Raw genomic sequence first — 8203 nt, 5'->3', positions numbered from 1 at the left:
GCTCCTGCGCGTCCTGCGAACCTGCCCTCCAAGAGCCTGACCAACAACAAATGAATGAGGCTTCCAAGAGCCCGACCATCGACAATGAATGAGTGGCCGAGCGGCTTCGGGTGAGCGGGCGCCGCCGGCACGCCGGCCCGACCTGTTTCAGCGACGAGGCATGTGGGCCTGCGAGCGGCCGTCCCCACGCGCTGGACCCCGCCCGGTCCGCAGGACCAGGGGCTGGGCGGCCGAAGTCCGACTCTGCCAACAGGCGGCAACCCCGCCCGCTCAGGCCGCGCCCCTCGCCGCCTCGGCCCCGCCCCGCGGCGCCGCCCGCGCCCAGCCAATAGCAGCACGGGTTGCTGGGAGGTGCGGCAAGGGCTGGGCCTATGGAGTGGCGCGTTGTTGGGCTGCGGCGCCGCAGGCCGCACCCAGCTCGGGCGGCTGGGGCTGTGAGGAGGGCTGAGGGGGCGGGAGGCCGGGCGGGCCGGGGCAGCGGGCCGGGGCAGCGGGCCGGGGTTCGCGCGGCGGACAGGGGGCGGAGCCGGAGTCGCCGGAGCGGACGGGCGGCTGTCGCACTGGGACCTAGGAGCCTTCGCGCTGCCCGCCATTCGCCTCTGAGGTGAGGCTGGTGCGCAGCGCGGCGGCGGGCTTGGGGCTGCAGGCCGAGCGGCGGGCCTTCGGCTGCGGCACGGAGGGCGGGGGCCGCCGTGGGAGGGGTCCCCGCCTTTCGGCCGTCGGCCTTGAAGGGCGGAGGCGGGGGGGTGCCTATATCCTGCAGACCCTCGGCCCCAGGGGCTGGTCTGTGGAGACCGCTGGACAGCTTGTCGGTGGGCTGGGTGGTGGGCTTCGGGGGTCCCTGTGGAGAAGGAGGGCGCGGGCTGGACGGTGGGTCGGCGCGGTGGTCGCGGCGGCCCGGCCCGTGGCCCCGCGGTGCCGACGGCTCCAGGCTTCGTGCACAGACGCAGGCAGACGCGGGCATCCGGATCTGCTCTGTTTTTTTTTTTTTTAAGAAAACGAGACAGCTTCTGCCGAAAGAGAGAAGCCACACCTGCCTGCGGACGGTAACAGGGCTGTCCTGCAGCTTGATTAGGGAAGGGGCTGCCGCTCCTCCTCGCCCTCTCTTTCCTTTCTTTTTCGTCTCGGGGAGTGTCAGAGGGTTTCTTGCCTTTTAACCGTTTTATTTTTGCTCGAGTAATTCATGGTCAGGAGATTTCGTAAGCTTTTGCGTTCACTTCATGCATTTTTACCTTAAGTATTTGTTTGGTTAACCTGGAACTTGCCCATATGATTTTATGCCTAAATGACAGAAAGCAATTTGTCATATCCGCACGGGCCAAAAACAGCTGAGCATGGTATGCAATGCTGCTTGTAAGTTGTTACAGAAGGATTTTTTTTTTTTTTTTTTTTTTTGCGGGTGAAAAATGTTACTTCTTAATGAGGATAGGAAATAAGCTGTTGTAAGGTCCACTCTCTCTTTGCTTAAACACATCAGTGAAGGCTCCCAGTGGAGTCGATGAGCATCAGAGAGGGGAGGGCACCCCAGGCAAAGATGAATTATATGAGGGTGACGTTGTACAGCTGGGGTCTTTAGTTAGCGGGCAAGTGCCAGCCCACGTGTAAATTAGTTATTTAAATCCAGAATCTTGGTATTCTGATTGTGGGTTACACTAGAATGGTAAAGTTGTTTTTTAAGGAAGTGAATGGTTCTGGCAGTCCCACCTTGTTTTTCAGAGTTTTGATGTGGTTTACAGCAGGACAAATGGTATGGTTTTACTGCTTGTGTGGTTTCAGTTACAGAGGCTCACCGAAAGACGTGAATCTAAATTCTACCCAGTCTTCAAAAGGTGGGATAGTTTCCTCTCTAAAATATAATTTATACAGCTAGCCATTTTCTCCTTTAACTCTTTGATGTTGTCTGATATTGGTAAGGTTTTGTTTGGTATTCAGTTGTTATTGATTTTGCTCTAAAAGGCGTTTCTTTAGATGGTTATTAGTTTTTAGTTAGTTCTTTCAAGTTGTCCTTGTATTGAATCAGTAAATACTGAAACGCTTTAAAAGATACTTTTGAAAAATAATCAGATATCCAACTGGTTTAAAATTTTCTTGATTGTCATAATTTTTAACAGTTTGACAGCTAATATCAAAGAGACATTTGTATTATGTGAAACTTAGGGATTAAATTGGACTTATTTATTTTTACATGTTTAATTCTTCCCACCACATGTAGAGAGACTAGTGTAATGAACCTCTCTCCCCTCATCGAGCTTCAGTAGTTATTTTACTCATGGCTCGTTTTGCTTTACCTGTATCATCAGACCCAAGATGTCAGATGATTTTAGCTGTTAAGTGTTTCTGTATGTGTATTTTCTTGATTTTAAAAGTTTTGAATCAGGATCCAAAGGCGTACGTTGTGACATGTTTTAATCTATAGGCTCCTCTTCCATCTTTTGTTGTTGCTTGTAGTTTATTTGTTGCTGAAATTGTTGGTTTGTCCTGTGGAATTACTCACAGTCTGGATTTTATTCTGTTTTGTAGCTTACGTCGTATTTGCTGTAAACGTAATGTAATTTAGTTAGAGCTAAAGGCGTTATCAGATTCAGGCTTGATTTATTTTTGAGTAGGTTAGTAGCAGATAAGGGTTAGTAGTCTTTTAAATCGAAGTATAGATGATACAGTGTTTTAGGTGTATATCAGATCCATATTCTTTTCAGCTTCTTTCCGTTATAGGTTATTAAAAGATACTGACTATAGTTCCCTGTGCTATATAGCAGGTACTTTTAAATCTGTTTTTATATAGTGATGTGTATCTGTTAATCCCAAATCTCCGATTTATTCTGCCCCCTCTTTCCCCTTTGGTAGCTACAAATTTGTTTAGTCTGTGAGTCTTGTTTCTGTTTTGTAAATAAGTTCATTTGTATAATTTTTTAGATTTCGCTGAAGTGATATCATATGATGTCTTTCCTTGTCTTGCTGCACTTAGTGATAATCTTTAGGTCAATCAGCGTTGTTGCAGGGAGTCTTTCTTCATGTTTGGATCCCTTAATGCTCAATGTTTAGAGTCATTCTTTAATTAGGTATTAAAAATGTCGATATTTTAATTATATAACTTCATCATTTATTATCTGGAATATTTGTGTAAAGAGCAATTTCTCTTCCTTCATTATTTGGTTACCTTGAATTGTAACTCTCTTAGGAAAGGCAGGATAAATGCTTAATCCTGCTACATTTTATATTAGTTTTCAAAATCATGAGTTGGCATCCTCCGAAAGTAGCCAGTGAGTTGTGTATATGTATCTGTGTCATTGTGAATTCATGGATTTAAACGTGTTTATATGGTTCAGTTCATCGTAGATCCTTATTGAGACTCAAATTGTTCCATCATTGTGTAATAGAATCTGTTCAAATTGGCTCCTAAATCCTTTACACACAAGTCTTTGATTGCTCTTTTTTCTGGTATGACAAACCACACCAGGCTCATGTTGTACATTTTTTTGTCCCAGCCCTGGAATGATCATTTCTCCAAGCGGCCTTGATTTTTTTTAATGAAAAAATAATGTTTAGTAATTAAAGTCTGTGCCGTGGAGTTGTTTATTGCTGCTAAGTTGATCATTGATCTTTTCAGTGCACACATGGTGGATTACTGACACTAAAGCAAGATGACAGAATTCTGTTTAACCTTTTTAATCTCGAATGTGTCTCTTTTTTCTTCTGAGACAAACATCTTGACTCTAATTACTCATTGTTTTATCCTACACTGTATTTCAGTATCAGAAGAGTAATATGAACACTGCCACCAACTAGTAAAAGGTGTTTAAGAGGCTTTTTTGTATCCTTATTTGGAATACGTAGTCAAATTATTGTGTTTTAAAGTTGCTTAGACTAGTTACTGCATGATTTTGCTACCACTGGATGTGTAGTGTTCTTTTGTTTTTTATTTTGTTTTCAGTGTTTAGGAATTGCATTTTTTTTCAAATTGAAGAAATATCATGTAAGTTACAGGTATACAGTGTAGTGATAAATAATTTTTCAAGTTTATACTCCATTTATAGTTATTAAAAAATACTGGCTAAGGAATTGCTTTTTGTCTTGTTTTGAGGTTCCATGTATAAGTGGGATCATGTGGTATTTGTCTTTCTGTCTGACCTAATTTCACTTATAGTGTTCTCAGGGTTCATGCATGTTATAGAAAGTATCAGAATTTTCTTCCTTTTTAAGGCTAACATTCCATTGTATGTGAACACCACACTTGTTTATTCATTCATCCCTGTGCAAATATTTGGTTTGCTTCCACAAACCAGCAATTGTGAATACTGCTGCTATGAACATGAACGTACAAATACCTCCTTGAGACCCTACTTTCAGTTCTTTGCGTTATTTATTCAGGAATAGAATCGCTGGATCAGATGGTAATTGTGTTAAAAACTTTTGAGTAACCATTGTACTGTTTTCCACAGTGGCTGTACCATTTTATTGCTCTATTCCCACCAGTAGAGCAAAAGGACTCCAATTTTTTCACATCCTTGGGAACATTGTTTCCTTTTTTTCCCATAGTAGCTGCAGTGGTCATCCTAATGGATATGAGGTGGTATCTTGTAGTTTTGATTTGTGCTTCCCTAATGCCATCAGGCTTTTTTCCCCACTTAACATGTGGCATCTGGGCCAGACTGTAGTATAGACATATTTCTCATTCCTTTCAGTTGCATTGTGCTCCTGTATATGGTTGTGCCATGCTTTATTCAGGAAGATATGACTGCTTTTTAATGAATGTTCTTGTCAATTAATGGCCATTTTTTTCACTTATACTGTAACTTGGTGAAATTTTTCTGATGCATTTAAAGTGATCAGAATGGTAAGTACTTCACATAAGTGTGATGTCATACTCTTGAATTCTGTTCTGTTGAGAAGACTTCAGCATTCTCTCTTATGTGGTAGTTAGCCAATACTGATGTTAAAAGCTTTCACTTTCACTTTTTTTTTTTTTTGCTTTTTAAATAGCTGCTATTTCAGTCCCTCAACTGCAATAATACAGTTTGGAGTTGGCTTCAAAAATGTCATTTCTAACATCATCTAATTGATATTGACACTATTAATCCAGTTGTAAATATCACATTTTAGTAATCTTTTTCTGTTATCTATTCTCTTATGTATTACCTGTTTTCATAATCACTGAACTCTTGAGTATTTAGCCATTAAAGTCTAATATACTAGACCCGTAGACTTTAGTGTGTGAAAACCAGTGCTTATAGCTGTAGTCATTAATGCTGTCTGGTAACATCAATTTTGTCAGTTCTACCTTCAGAATATGTCCTGGATCAGTCCTGTCCCATTGCCACTGTTACCACCTGGGTCCCAGTGGCTCTCATATCACTCTTGGACTACCATAGCAGCGTGCAGCTGGTCCCCCAGGTCCTTTCTTTCTACTTAATCTCCACCTGGCAGCCAGAGTGATTTAGATACAGTAGAAATTAGATCATGGTCTGCCTTGCTAAAACTGCTCAAAGACCAGTGAAGTATTAATAGTTGCCTTTAGGTAACAGTGTGGCTGTTGGATAGAGGTGGGAAGAAGCCTTATGTTTCACTGGATAACCTCATAAATAAACCTTTCCAGTTTTGATTCATGCAATTGGATTATGTACTCAGAATAAATTAAGCAGTTTTACAAACAAATCAATCCAGTGACTTCCCTTTATACTTAGAACAAAATCCAAATTTCTTCTTCTTTTTTTTCTGTCTGTGCCCTATGGCTTAGGGGAATGATCCTGACCAGGGGTTGAACTGTGACCCCTGGCAGTGAGAGCACTGAGTCCTAACCACTGAGTCAGAGCTCCCCCAGTTTTACAATGATTGCCCAGCTCACTTTTTTCCATTCTTCACTTGTCCATTTATGCTGCATTTACATGGCCTTCTAGAACCTGTCTAGCTCTTATTATTATTATTATTTTTTTTACTGAGCTGTGAAGGTGGGGTTACTGTCCACATTGAGTGTATACATTGTGGTTAAATGCCTTTGGACTTTCCTTCGATATCTGTCACTCCCTCTGTTTAAATGACTATTGAAAATAGGGATATGCTTTTAAGTGGCAACACAGGTTTTCTAAATCCAGTTTATAAGCTTAAATTTTTATCTTTTTAAATACTGACTGTGTGCTAGGCATTGTACTTTTTATATGTGGGAGCCAAAAAGTTCTTTCAGGTGTTTTCGTAAGATGTTTTGGAAAAACCTGTATGATTTTCTTTTTTGCTGGCCCAATATTATCTAATTTAATCCTTAAAACAATCCTATTGAGTGGATACTATTTTCATCTCATCAGATGGAAAAACCAAGAAAGTTTAAGTGATTGCCAAGGTCGCATAGGAGGTGTTGGAGCTGGGGTTCAAATCAAGGGTGTCTGGCTCTAGAGATGATGCCCTACACCACCAGGCTGTGCTGCCCGCCTTCTATATACTTCCTTAGTCCTGTCACTTCAGTCGCCTGTAACTGCTGACTCTGGTCTTCCCCGTGAGGGCAGAAGCTCTGCCTTGTTTATCACTGTTTCCTGAGGCTAGCACAGTGCCTGGAATAGAGCAGGTCCTTAAGAAATGCTTGTTGCGTTAGTGATCTTCAGTTAATTTTTTAAAAGCTTAGCTGTGAGAAATAAAGTTCATGGCAAATTATTAAAGGCTCATCTGTTCCCTCAAAGCAGAAGTTGACAGACTTTTTCTAAAGGGCCAGATAATAAATATCTTAGACTTTGAGTGAGTAAGAGTCGCTCAGCCATGTCCAACTCTCTTCGACCCTATGGACTGGAGCTCCCACCAGGCTCCTCTCTCCGTGAGATTCTCCAGGCAAGAATAGTGGAGTGGGTTGCAGTTCTCTTCTCCAGGGGAACTTCCTAATCCAAGGATGGAACCCAGGTCTCTTGCACTGCAGGCAGATTCTTTACCAGCTGAGCCACCAGGTCTTTCCTTAGGCTTTGAGAGCTCTATGATCTCTGTTGCAATGAAACTATTCAGCTTTGCTGTTGCATGAAAGCAGCCGTAGGTCATTCGAGACACGACTGTCCAATAAAACCTTATTTATGGATGCTGAAATTTGAATTGATTTTTATGTCCATCATATATTTATGTTGCATATATTATTTTTTTCTAGCCTTTAGAAATCAATCAAAGCTTGTGGTCTTTATCAAAATAGGCAGTGCGCTGGACTTGGCTTCAGGTGGAGCATCGTTTGCTGACTTCTGTCCAGAGTTTAAATTTTTTCGTTAGACCAGGTTAGACATCTGCCTTCTGCCCTTCTTTGTTTTGCTTGCCAGTGGACTTTCTTTTGTTGCTTCCTGCTTTGGTCTGCAGTAAGGAACTATGGAGGAGAAGCACTGTCCTGAGATGCCACCTGATACTGGCTGCAGGGCTGTCGTTGTGGGCTTTATCCATTATAGTAAATGAAATAGACTCCCCTTTGTTCAGGAAATCTGCTTCACTTTTCTTACTAGAAGTTTCAGCTTCATTATTCTGGTTCTAACCCAGAATGAATGTTTGTCCTTTAGATAATATATTTCAGCTGTGGTTTAATAGTGAGTACTTCTTGGAGTTGGAAAGACCTGGTTATACCTAGTTGTTTAACTTTCTTCACTAAATCTTTTATTGAGTTTAATTTTTATTTTATTTTGGAGTATAAAACTAATGTAACTAATTTACAATGTTGTGTTAGTTCCAGGTGTACAGGAAAATGATTGTTATACATATATCCTTTTCTTTTTTTTCAGATTCTTTTCCACTATAGGTTAATGCAGAATATTGAGTAGAGTTCTCTGTGTCATACTGTAGGTCCTTGCTGAGAATTTTATATATGGTAGTGTGTATATGTTAATCCGAAACTCTAAACTTATCTCCCCCTCTCCTTTCCCTTTTGGTAACCGTAAGTTTGTTTTTGAAGTCTGTGAATCTGTTCTTTGTAAATAAGCCCATTGTTATTGTCTTTAGATTTTGCACATAAGTGATACATGGTATTTGTCTTTCTGTCTTAACTTCACTTGGTACGATCATTTCTAGGTCCTTCCCTGTTGCTACAACTTTTGCTAGGTTAATCTTAAGCTAGCATTATACCTGGCCCAGAGGAAGAATCCAGGAAATGGCAAAGCTCCTTTTCTACCCTCACCTCCATCACTTTCTCCACCTCACATCCTTGGACACATCACTCCCTTTTTTGAACTTTAGTTTCCCCATCTGTACAGTGGGTATG

The 8203-nt window shown here is 41.8% G+C and overlaps 1 protein-coding gene across 12 annotated transcripts in view; it reads left to right on the top strand.

Annotated features, from left to right (window-relative positions):
• Positions 1 to 413: 413 nt before the first annotated feature.
• The window catches only part of ADD1 (adducin 1), a 92363-nt gene continuing 84573 nt past the window's right edge, over positions 414 to 8203 (top strand). For 9 of the 12 annotated variants that reach the window (XM_040237654.1, XM_040237655.1, XM_040237660.1 and 6 more), the window contains exon 1: positions 481 to 604. The gene's annotated coding sequence lies outside the window, so the exon portion shown is untranslated. Of the gene's footprint in view, positions 605 to 8203 lie in introns of all 12 variants that reach the window. The other 3 variants (XM_040237656.1, XM_040237664.1, XM_040237653.1) reach the window with 3 other exon arrangements.

Source organism: Oryx dammah, unplaced genomic scaffold (genome assembly GCF_014754425.2).
Source record: "Oryx dammah isolate SB20612 unplaced genomic scaffold, SCBI_Odam_1.1 HiC_scaffold_3, whole genome shotgun sequence".
Taxonomy (NCBI): domain Eukaryota; kingdom Metazoa; phylum Chordata; class Mammalia; order Artiodactyla; family Bovidae; genus Oryx; species Oryx dammah.
The sequence above is the reverse complement of the archived record's forward strand: the minus strand, read 5'-3'. Positions and strand labels throughout refer to the sequence as shown.